The sequence below is a fragment of the Danio rerio genome, chromosome 21 (assembly GCF_052040795.2).
Source record: "Danio rerio strain M-AB ecotype USA chromosome 21, GRCz13ab, whole genome shotgun sequence".
In the NCBI taxonomy this organism is placed as follows: Eukaryota; Metazoa; Chordata; class Actinopteri; order Cypriniformes; family Danionidae; genus Danio; species Danio rerio.
Window position 1 is genome coordinate 25,636,669 of NC_141041.1, and position 13,344 is coordinate 25,650,012.

The 13,344-nt window shown below is 34.5% G+C and overlaps 1 protein-coding gene across 16 annotated transcripts in view; it reads left to right on the forward strand.

The window, feature by feature from the left end:
- The window catches only part of cadm1a (cell adhesion molecule 1a), a 462,767-nt gene that overhangs the window by 320,011 nt on the left and 129,412 nt on the right, over positions 1–13,344 (forward strand). The window lies entirely within an intron of this gene.

Consider the following 13,344-nt stretch of genomic DNA (forward strand, 5'->3'; position numbering starts at 1 on the left):
AAGATCGACAATCGCGACTGCTGTTGGCAGCTGCGTTTTTTAGTAGTGATGGTAAAATACAAATGCGGTTATGAATGTATTAAAACATGTGCTTGTGTGTTGTAAAAAATCATAATAATGACAAAAAATCCAATTTTGTGCATCTCCTTACTCTTACTTACTTGTAGCTGGTGTATCTGGGAAATTTTCCTATCCCTTGATTTCGAGTGTGGTCCTGTACAATCTCAGTTTGAAGGGCTATCTAGCCCTTCCCCTTAGCCCTACGCCTTCAATATAAATATAATTGGGACACGCCTACCCCTTCAAGTGAACGCGCAAAAGAAGAGGTAGTGGTAAGAGAAAGGGCTAAGGGGTAGAATTGGGATTGGGCCATTATCAGTAGAATTTTTATGATGAATCTAAATATTAATTTAGGCCTGCCAAAAACCTTTGTCCTCTTTTTCATAAGTGGCAATGTTATTTAAAAGAAATATTATATATAGGTTTTATTATTAGAAAAAAAAAAAGATTACCAAAAGATTTTTTTTTGAAAGTTTTGTTTATAAATTAAAGCTTAAAAAATGTTTAATTTGACATTTAATAAATGTTTATTGTGGCTAATTTCTTAATATCAAAATGTAGTTTTAATTTCATTTATTTATTTATTTATTATTATTTTTTTGAAACCATGAAATATTATTACCAACATATGGTATATAGGGCATTACAGTGGCGCAGTGGGTAGCACGATCACCTCACAGCAGAAACATTGCTGGTTCAAGCTTGGCTGCATTAGTTGGCATGTTTCCCAGTGATGGGTTGCAGCTGGAAGGGCATCCGCTGTGTAAAACATATGCTGGATAAGTTGGCGGTACATTTCGCTGTGGTGACCGTAGATTAATAAAGGGACTAAGCCGAAAAGAAAATTAGAATCATGTAACACTAAAGGCCTTTAAGTAATGATAAATGCATTCAGGTTTTTTTTTTTATTCTTTATTTTTTTCCTTAGGAATAAATGTAATTTGATTATTTAAAAAAAAAAAATATGCTATAATAATATTTCCCATTGTTACTGTATTTTTTTGCATAAATGCAATATTTTTGACATTACAAAACCATTCCTGAACTGGACCGTTGTGTAGATAAAGAGCAATAAAAGCAAAACCATTATTGCATATATGTCAAATCAGTTTAGGAAATTAGCTATTTCTTCTGATGCTCTTTTTAAGATAAATATAGCATTATTATTTTTATTAGTATTATTATTATGGCGTCACAGTGGTGCAGTGGGTAGCACGATTGCCTCACAGCAAGAAGGTCACTGGTTTGAGCCTCAGCTGGGTCAGTTGGCATTTCTGTGTGGAGTTTGCATGTTCTCCCAGTGTTGGTGTAGGTTTCCCTCAGGTTCTCTGGTTTCCCCAAAGTTCAAAACATGCGATACAGGTGAATTGAAAAGCTAAATTAGCTGTAGTGTGTGAATGCAAGTGTGTATGGGTGTTTCCTAATGTTGGGTTTTAGATAGAAGGGCATCTGCTGTGTAAAATATATGCTTGATACGTTGGCGGTTCATTCCGTTGTGGCAACCCCAGAATAATAGAGTGAATAAGCTGAAAAGAACATGAATTTAAAAATTAATAATTATTATTATTATTATGACAAAACTTCACTGACAAAAAAAAAAAAAAAAAAGAATTAAAAATTAGTCTGCGGTCCAGCAAACTCTATATCTAAAAATATATTATTGTCCCTTCCTAAGATCCACCTTCCAAAGTTCACCACCCAGTACAATACAGTACCACACAGCTCTCTATCTCATTCTTTCTCTCTTCTATCTATCTATTAGCCAGACTGTAATATTGCAGCACGAACAATGACCTTTGCGGCTCAGAATAGTGATGGGTATCAGATTCCCGCTCTGCGATTCTGCCTCACAGGTGTACGGCGATCTCACTCTTTTACAATCATCACCATTCACATCTAATTCAAAGCTATGCATTTCCTCACTCGCACATGCTGTTCAAAAAGGATGAGCTATTGAGGCGGACAGTGGAGTGCTTTGACCTTTACAGTCCTGCATTAGCTGTCCCGCGTCACACACATACACACACACACACACCGGGTGTTCCTCTGGGTTGATGTATGAGGGCCGCTGGGGTGGCGCTGGGCCTGGACTAATATAAATGGCTTGTCTGGCTCACCGAGAGCGGAGTATCATCCTCTGACAGCTTTAATCTACAGCAAAATGATCAATGTTCTGTGCTACTTATTTTGAATGTCGGTAATTAAATACAGAGATAATGTCACAGATCTGTTTGAACAAGTTATGCAAATGCACTCTGCACAAATTCTCTTGTTTTTTTTTTGCCGATGCCTTGTTTGTTGTTGATGCATGCATGGAAAGGGTTTTTTTTTTCCTTAAAGGGGGAATTTTTTTGATGATTTACCATTAGGGCTAATGAAATCTTCATTTAAGTAGAAATTTGTCATTCGCTCACTTGTTCCTGTGACACAAACAATTATCTTAATTAAACCGAACTGCACACCAATAATCAATAATAATTTGGGGGCTAAATAAGTTGAATCCCTCTATTAATACAACATGATTTACTTAGCAGCTAATAAACCTGGGCATTTTTCATAATAAGAGTTTTTATGAGAACATGCATATCGGCTATGTGGCGTATGCTTTTGTCTTTTGCAGGATAGTCCTAGCAGTGCTTCCCACAGGTTTGAAGTACAGTTTAAGCCAGAATTATTTGCCCCCCTGAATTATTAACCCCCCTGTTTATTTTTTTTCCCCAATTGCTGTTAACTAAGAGATATTTCAACACATTTCTAAACATAATAGTTTTAATAACTCATTTCTAATAACTGATTTATCTTTACTGCCATGATGACAGTAAATAATATTTGACTAGATATTTTTTTCAAGACACTTCTATAAAGCTTAAAGTGACATTTAAAAGCTTAACTAGGGTATTTAGGTTAACTAAGTAGGTTGGGTGTTTTAGGCAAGGTATTGTTTAACGATGGTTTAAAGGGGATAATAATTTTGCCCTTAAAATGGTTTTTAAAAATGGAAAACATGCTTTTATTCTAGCCATCATAGAACAAATGAGATTTTGCCCAGAAAAAAAAATATATATATATTATCAAACATACTGTGAAAATGTCCTTGCTCTGTTAAACATCATTTGGGAAATATTTAAAAAGAAAAACATTTTTTAAAAGGGGCTAATAGTTCTGACTTCAACTGTATATTATTATGATTATTATTATGATTATTATTAATTAATATTTATAATAATTATTATCATTTTAATAAAATATAGAAATGTTATATGAATAAAACAGGAAATATTGAATAAAAATGATATGCAAATATTAAATAAATTAAAACATTAAATAAGCCGTTTTGATGGTGAGCATTAAAGCTAATAAAATCTTTCTTTAAAACAAATGCGTAGTTCACTCACATGTTGGAGCTCCTCCTGTGACACAAACACTTATTTTAATTAAACTGAACTGTGCTCTCCAACAATCAATAATAATAAATGACTAAACAAGTTTAATTCTTCTAATACAATATGATTCACTTAGTAGATGTTTTTTACTTGTATTTCATAAGTGTTATCTAGGCACAATTTGGCATTTTTACCATGGCACATTTTTCATAAAACAATTTACAGTATTATGTAATATTTTTTAAGAACAACAACAATATGAATTGCTGTAATTCCGGGTTCCCACGCTTCTTGAAAGTACCTAAATGTATTTGAATTTTAGACATATGGATTCAAGGCCTGGTAAGTACTTAAAAACAAACATACTGTAGATCCTTTAAAATGCTTGAACTAAATTTGAAATGAAATTTGTTTATGGTTTTATTTCAACAGTTGTACTCAATTGTCAAAAACAGAATGGAAAAAAAAATTAAATTCATTCATTAATTCATTTTCCTTCAGCGTAGTCCCTTATTTATCAAGGGTTGCCGCAGTGCAATGAACCGCCAACTATTCTGGCATATGTTTAATACAGTGGATGCCCTTCCAGCCACAACCCAGTACTGGGAAAAACCCATACACTCTTAGATTCACAAAAACACATGGCCAATTTAGTTTATCCAATTATTTAGTGCATGTCTTTTATACTGAGGGGGAAACCAGAGCACCCGGAGGAAACCCACACCAACACGGGGAGAACATGCAAACTCTACACAGAAATGCCAAGGACTCATACCAGTGACCTTTTTACTGTGGGGCAACAGTGCTAACCACTGTGGTACCATGCTGCCAAATTCTTAAATTAAAAATCATTAATTGAAATCTTATGTACAATAACACTGACAAATAATGCACATTCATCAATAATTCAGGAACCGCATTTAAATATTACCAGTATCGAATTCATGAAGTCTATGAAAGTGTGGGAACCCCGTTTAATTCCATAGAATGTTTACATTTAATGTTCAACAGAAATGCACTCTAACTTGTAAAACACTTATTATGTATTTATTGTTATTTAGATTAAGATTTATTATTATAAACATTTATGTTACAACCTTTAAAAATAAGATGATTCATTTTGAATGACAATTTATGCTTTAATAGCAATTGCTGTGAAGTGAAAAAAGAGACTAAAAAAAGTTGTGGACACAGCTGTTCTCCCTTTAATGGAATAACTCATACACTCATATTTTAAATATGCAAAAGCATCAGAGATTTCCAGAGTGCAGTTAACAGATTTACCCCTGACCCAACCATTGACTTTGACTCATTGGCATACCCTAGTGGTTGTTCCAGTAGTATTTATAATTTCTAGGCCTCATGTTTTTTTTTTTCTTTCGAAGCTGTAGACTAAACATATGCTCTCCAGGACATTAATAGTTAAAGAATATCTCACCAAGACGTGTTGCCAAAGTTTTCATCAAACTTTCTAGAAGTAAAGGAGAAGCGCAGTGGTGTCTCAGGAGGTCTAGCGATGATTAGAATCAGCCCTCACATCCCACACAACAAAATGGCATCCAGCTCATCACCCCAGAGTTGTGCTAAGTAAACACACAACCGGCTAATTACATGTAAGTTGAGTTATCACTCCATATTTTAATGACTTTCTAAGCAATATTTACATCCAAAATATTGCAGCTCTCAGCCAAAATTGGAGTTATGGGATTTTCAGGGGGGTGATGAGAGGTTTGGATGTGAATTAATTGGAAGAACAAGAAATGGAAGATTGAGAGGAGAACGTTTAAAAGGTTATGAAGTGGATGTTTGCTTGTTTTTATGTAGCATTTTGTTCCTAATCAGTTTCCTGTCCTCAGCTGGCTTGTAAGGGGACATACTATTAAAAGCTGCCTTTTATGTGCTATAATCAGGTCAGAAATGTGCTGGAGATTTTTGTTAAAGTGTTATATATTTGCACAAAATCGATTTTACGAATGATTACTTCACCAATGAGGGTCAGGCTAACACATTTTTTTTTCTTTCTGAAAGATGGGTCAATACCAAAGCTTCCCTAACTTCATATTCAGAAAAAAGTATTTCACTTTATATTTTAAGAATGTTTCCAAATGGCCTTTCTGAATGTGATGTTAATGTTGTGTGGCTTAAGTTGACATTGTATACAGAGACCAGAGCTGTCTTTAGATTCATTCTAAAAATGCTCACCGTACAGTAAATGTAATTCAGAAACACAGTGATTATGCGCTGTATAGACTGATTACAGACATTTTATTATTTCTTTGAAGTTAAGAGATTTGTACTGATAATGAAACGTTTATTTATTACAATCATTGGAAAAAAAGTAGCAGTATGATTTTATCAACTTTAATTACCTACATAAATATATTCACTAACAGTTCACAAACATCCTAGTTTAGTCTAGAGGTTTTAACCCCTTCTTCTCTATTTTTGTTTGACTCTGATACCCCAAATTTGCAGAGGAATCTAATTTTAAAGGATGCTGCGCACAAGCCACATGGGTAAAATACTAATTGAACTCAAAGTAGTATAAGGGTTAAAGATATATTAAATGAGATTCAATATACATTACGTTATGCATTTTAAATGGTTAAAACAGCAACAAATATTTAATTGTTTTCATTCATTACTGGAAGTAAGGCGGGACAAGAAAATTAAAAAAATAAAATTTAAATCACGATTTAGCAAAAGCTGTGATTATCTTGCACATCTTGTCAGGGAAACACAGCTGTGAACATTAGAAAATCTCCTCCAAAGGCCATGCAAAAAATCCAAATTTGTCGAAAAAAAAGACACAGGCTGTGTCTAAAATCACCTACTACTCAAGTAGGTACTACATTTGAATTTGAATGAACTAACTGTTAGAAAAGTATGTTCCAAATCCAATACAATCCCATGGCAATTCGTAACTTTTTGATTCGATTTGTTTCTAATGTGTATGAATTTGTACGATCTCATTCATACAATTTAGTACGATGTGCTTGTCCCTCAATAATGGTCGGGTTTAGGGTTGGGGTTGGGTGCCACACCACCTTTTTTAAATACATTTTCATATGACTGATCTCAAATGAATTCATACGAATTAGCCACTAAACTGACAGATCCAAAAATAGTTTCATTTCCTTGTGAGATCAGGCTGTCTATATCTGTGTTTCTCAACCACATTCCTGGAGGCCCACCAAAACTGCATGTTTTGGATGTTTCCTTTGTCTGTCACACCCATTACAGGTCTTTCAGTCTCTGCTAATGAGCCGATAATCTGAATCAGGTGTGTTTGGTTTAGAGACAGGGAAAATGTACAGAACTGGTGATCCTTCAGGATTGTGGTTAAGAAAGTAGTATGAATGGAATTTGAATGTACACATCTGGCGTTTTTTTATTATAATGTAACCATTCCAATGTCGCTTCATTCCCATTCATGAATTCTCTCATGTAGTATCATGGGATAGCGTAGCATACATTAGATGTACACTTTAGAGTCTCAATGGAAGTAGTAGGTCATTTGCTGTACTTTTTTTTTTGAATATTATGAATTTGGACATGTAACTTGGCTTGCATACTTTTTTAACATACTATGTAGTATGCGATTTTAGACGCAGCCACATTAAATCAAACAGAGCAGAGGATTGAACTGTGAACAGCTCCATACAGATTTAACCTGAGAGATACAGTACAAGCGCTTATCCATAATAAATACATGAAGCCACGTGGGGCGATTACAACTTTTAAACACATATTTTCCAAACTACACAAAACGAGGCAACAATTTCAATGACACTTACATGTTATGATCTGGAGGAAGAAGAAACTGGTCCATATGAACTGCAAAAGTTACTGGCAAAGTCCCTGTCAAAGTCTGACAAAGTCCCATAGTCTTTGCTGCTCCTTCAATAGCAAACGGTAAACAAATCCCGCATTGCAGCACAGGTTATTGTATCAGAAATCAGAAAACTGACAGGAACAAACACAGCACTAGATGTGCTATATTGTGGTATTGTTGTGAAAATGAATTTTAACCCTTTATTCCCCGCAGCCGAATCTCCATCTGTCAATGATCGTCATCTTCGCATCATGATCAGTCTCGTGATGCCCTGTGTCTCCACTAGTGTGTGGAGGAAAAGCGCGTGCACATTTTGGACTCACTGGAAGTACATATTTGGTGATGTACCTTATCGACGTCAATGCGATCAAACAAAAGATCCGAACGCAACTCGATTCGTTTATTCGACCCTGAACTCTAAATAATCAATAGTTTTAAACATGCTGCATTTTTAGATTTAAACCTCAGCTTTATGTTTTTATTCACTTAGAGCTGTGTTACATCAGAGATCATTTTCAAAAACCCATAATAGGGGCTCTTTAATTGTGCAGCTCTAAACTGGGGTGTAAAAATAGTATTAACTTTGAAGGCTACAGCATTGCAGCGTACTGTAGGACATAGCAATAAACACAATTCATTAGGACAAATCAGTAAACATTTAGCCAACTTAACCATGGATTCATATAGACCCATAATTCAGGAAAAATGCAACAAAAAAGTACAGTTGAATCATGTGGTTTAGGGCTCTAAAACACCACATGCAAAACAAAATAAAACTTTGCAGAGTCATAACGTGCTGCACAGAAATCCAATGTGAATCAAGAGCAAGGCTTTACTCCATTACAGGCTATTACTGACTTTTTGGGCTACATGAGATTGACTTGTTTTGGTGATTCTGGATTGTCAGAATGCATCTGTCCTCTTCTGGAAAGCTGCACCTCATTTGCATTTAAAGGGACACATTCAAATAGAGGCTAATTTGACAACCTATGATAGAGGATCTGTGGGGTATTTTCACCTGAATTGTTACTGACAATTTCTGGGAACACCAGAGATTTATTTTACATCTAATGAAAAGCGGCATAATATGTCCCCTTTATTGAGCTTGCCAAACATGTCTGCTGTGCGTGCTCATGTATCTGTTTACCCTTTCGATGCATCTTCTGTCACTTAGCGTGATTACCACCCACTAGCCGAATGACCATGGAGTGGCCAGTATTTAGCGCAGTCTCTGTGACAACCGCGCTTAACCTTCATCTGTAACCCCTCTGTGGGATAAACAGCCTTTCCATTTGCATTTCCAATCCAGTCCTCTCAATCCACACCTCATCCCCTTTGACGAGTCTTAAGGAAGTGGCTCCCGTGCGGGGTTCATTTGTTTTGGTCTGTTTTGACTTTGTGCTACTGGCAGGCTGATTGAATTCAGTTTTGTTAAACTGTCTCCCCTTATCTGTTGCCATCACACGATCTGATTGCTTTCTTCCCTTCTGCTTTAAGTGACAGGGCTGTTTAGAGGTGCCTGACAACTGAGGCATGCAAATTAGCGCTTGATGGCGTCTTAAAGTCATGTCACATTTCACATTAATATATTTATTTATCTGCAGCTCTAGCCTATTTATGCTTTCCGCTTAGCTCCGCGGGGTAGCCAGCTGTGGGGTGTTATTTTAGTTTTCTTTATAAGCAAAAATATTGCTCTAGCTCTTAAAAGGATATTTCGTCTAAAAAATAAAACGGATAATATCTTACTCATCCTCAGGGGCAATTTACATAACACTGTTTTAAAGCATCAACAATGTTTTGGGCCTTGAAAATGCAAAGTTTTGAAAGCTTATTTTAAAGTCCATGTTTTTGAAATTGAGGGGCATTACAGTGGCGTAATGGGTGGCATTGTCACTTCAAAGCAAGAAAGTCCCTCATTTGAGCCCCGGCTGGGTCCATTGGCATTTGTGTGTGGACTTTGCACGTTCTTCTCGAGTTCTTCTCGCGTGGGTTTCCTCCGGGTGCTCCATTTTCCTCCACAGTCCAAAGACATGTGCTGTAGGTGAATTGGGTAAGCTAAATTGTGCGTACATTAAAAAAAAAATATGTCTGCAAAATTGTTGAACAATTTAAACAAACAAATTAAATTTAGTAATGTTCAGCTTAATTTGTTTGTTTAAATTAAGCCCAAATAAATAGTTTACAACAACTTATCTTAAAAATATTTAGTAAATCCAAAGAATCATCATTTGAATGTTGGGCTAACAACCCACCTCATAAAAACTAGATATTACAAAACACCACATGGTCCGGCTAAATATTGTGGTAGTAAGTATTTTTTTTAATTGACCCTATTGTAATTTCTCTGAAAACTTTTAAAACATATTTTCGGGCAAACTATATGATCTTATGCATATGCATATTGCATTTTCAGTTTGCAAACAATAAAAAAGACAACACATCTCGACTGTACTTCTTCCACTCTAGACATGGGAAATGGCATGAAAATTCCAATAATAAGCATGTAAAATAACAATAAACATATACCAATTTTTAATCAAATGATAGCAAACATAAATGAAAAATAAACATCTGTATACAGTGCTCAGCATAATTGAGTACACCCCATTTTGAAAATAAATATATAGTTTATTTAAGCTACTTGCAATAAATTAATCCAGAGAGAGCTGTCACTGGGTAGGTAAACATTTTCAAAAGATACACGGTCAATAACGGTCCTTATTAATACCTCAAGGGTACATATTAATACCTAAAAACTATAAAAGTGTCCCTCTTGAAATGTTTAGATATATACCTTTGTGATGCAAATATGGACCATTTAGGTACAAATATGTGCATTTGGAAAAGGTAGAACCCCAGTGACTGCTCTTGTACCTTTATTTCTGAGAGTGTAAAATTGACGTGATAGTTGACCCATCACGTACTTTCCATTTACTTGTTGCAAACCTGTTTGAGTTTCTTTCTTCTGTTAAACACAAAATAAGATATTCTGAAGAAAGATGGAAACCTGTAGTCATTGACTTCCATTCTGTTGTTTTTCCTTTTCTGGAAGTGGAACGTGTTTTCAGCTTTCTTCAGAATATCTTCTTTTGTGTTCAACAGGGGAAAGTTACTAGTTTATAACCACTCGAAGGAGAGACAATAGTGAGTAAATTTCCATTTTTGGAAGAACTATCACTTTAGCCATCTGTATTAACTGTATTATATTAACAATTAGTCATGACTGCGTTTTGGTTCATTGTAACAAATTAAATCAGTTAATCATGTCTTTACTCCTTTTTTAGATTATGCGAGCAGTTTTATTAAGCCAGTTTAGCATAACATAAGTTCAATGGACTTATAATGTTAATTTAATTCAGTTTAAAAATTTAAGACAACCAGGATTGTTTTAGTGTAGAAATTGGAATCACACTTGAGCCCTTGCCTGCCAAAAGTAACCACAATGTTTTGGAAATCATTCTAAATTATTTTTGTTTAATAATAAAATCTTTTTGATTTAGCATTTTGAGTTGTTTTTGTTTTAAATGGAATATTTGTGCAGTAATTAATATCATTTATTTCACTTTTTTATTAATTCTTAATTTCTAGTTAGCATAGAGACTCATTCAAATCCAATTTCTGAGTGCCAGATTAGCGCCATCTACTTGTAAAGGTTTGCAATTGCATGATGTCACCAGTGAGATGCCTTTATAGTTTTCTATAGAGCAGTGGTGCCCAAACTTTCCTTTTAAGAGCTCAAAACCAAATTGATTGAGGGTGATGAGTAAGAGGTAAATATAACAAATTATATTACAATAAAATTGTCATGGTAATTTCCTATTTTATTAATATAACAAAACTATAGAAATAAAGCACTTGGATATCATTAATAATTATACATTTTTGTACATTTTATAATTAACTTCTTACAATAAAAAAACAAAAACAATCACATTTGTAATGCAACGGAGTTCAATACCGTATACACATAAAAGCTGCCGAGTGTCAGGATTTACATTTTGAAAAATTTTGATGAAGGAATTTATTCTATATTTAAATATTGAAGACTAATAGGTCTTAAAGACTATTTTGGCATTATCATTAGTTTTTCATTAATCAAATCTAAACATTTTATAGGGAAGAGAATGCAAGGAAGCGTTTTATTCAGGGCGTGGAGGGCCGTACTCCTATACAGCTTAAAGTGACATTTAAAGACTTAACTAGGCTAATTAAGTTAACTAGTAGGCAGGTTAGAGTAATTAGGCAAGTTATTGTATAACAATGATTTGTTTAGTCCAGAAAAAATATAGCTTAAAGGGGCTAAAAATTTTGTCCATAAAATTGTGTTTAAAAAATTAAAAACTGCTTTTATTCTAGCCAAAATAAACAAATAAGTCTTTCTCCAGAAGAAAAAAATATTATCAGACATACTGTAAAAAATTTCCTTGCTCTGTTAAACATAATTTGGAAAATATTTAAAAAAAGAAAAAAAATCAAAGGGGCTAATAATTCTGACTTCAACTGTATATATCTTTTTGTTAAAGAGGGCCACCTTTTCACTGCTGTATACTGGTTTCATCATTGTAGATTATACACACAAAAATACTAAGGTATTTTGTGTTTTTGTAAATTTCTCATTCATTTCCTATGGCTCATTCACCTTTTGACTGTATTCATGACTACTGTATCTATCACTACCTTGACTGCTCGAAACTTGCTATGCTTTTTTTTGTATGATTACATTGCCAATTCCAAAAAAGCTCACCAAGTTTCAGACCATCCTGATGAAGCTGTGATTTTTTTAAAATTCTAAATCGAACATTTTTTGTCAGAAGTGATCGAGGCGAAGCAGATGGTTAAGTAATGTGGGTTTAGACAGCAAAATGAGGGTCAGTGCTGTAAATGATGACTCAAATTTCATTTTTGGTTGAACTTTGCCCTTTAATGGCATGCGTTTTTGCTTTGGGTCAAGCGGTCATGGTCTGTAGTTTCCATTTCTGTGGCAGTGGCAGCTCTTATCATATGGTGATCTCATCCAGAGAGGGGATTTGGACCAAGCATGTGTAACATGAAAACAGGCAATCTCATGAAGCACACACTACGCGGGAAGGAGAGGGGGGAGAAAAAAACACTTTCACACTCTGCTGGATATTCACACCCACTCTAGCTGTGTTTTGCCACCTGTTCTTCATTGTGCACTCATGTAAGTGTGAGATTGTGGGTTTAGATGATGCAGGACTGCATCTTTGCTTTAAGGAAATGGACAGTAGTGCCATTTTTCTTCAGGTTTTTTTTTTTTTTTTTTTTTTGTCTACTACTAGTGATCAGGTTTTTTATTGACTATCTTATGTTAGAAGAGCAGAATGATGCAGATGTGTTTACCTTTAATATTGTTAGAATTTTTAACCACAGTGATGTCTAAACGTCCTCTGTTTCTTATTATTTAAATTTTTGTTGTTGTAGTTGTTGCTAATTATATTACAACAATAATACATTCTATAAAAAACTCTGTACAATTCAATATTCACAAATTCACTAAAGATGGTCATATACAATGCTCTTGTAATTGGTGCATCATAGATGGATAAATGGATGGATGTGTATATGCACAGATAATTGGACAAATGATCCTGTAACATGGATGGATGGATGGATGGATAGATGGATGGATGGAGGGATGGAGGGATAGATGGATGGATAAACAGAAAGTTAGACAAATTCAGAAATTATTGCACATATGATGTTGGATGGATGATGAATGGACAAACAGACGGATAATTAAATAGTTGGACAGGTACAGTAGATAGCAGGTTTTGATGAATGGATGGTCAGATAAACAAATAGTTGGACATGTACTGTACATAGCAGAGTTTGTTATGGATGGAGGAATTGATGGATGGACAGATAGATTGATATATAATTGAATATACAGATAGTTAGACAGATACATTCTGAAATTATACAGATGAATGGATAGACATGAAAAATTAGTTGGTTATGTAGATTTGTTTTTGGATCAATGGATAGGTGGAAGGATAGATAGAAGGATAGATAGAAGGATAGATAGATAGACAGACAGACAGACAG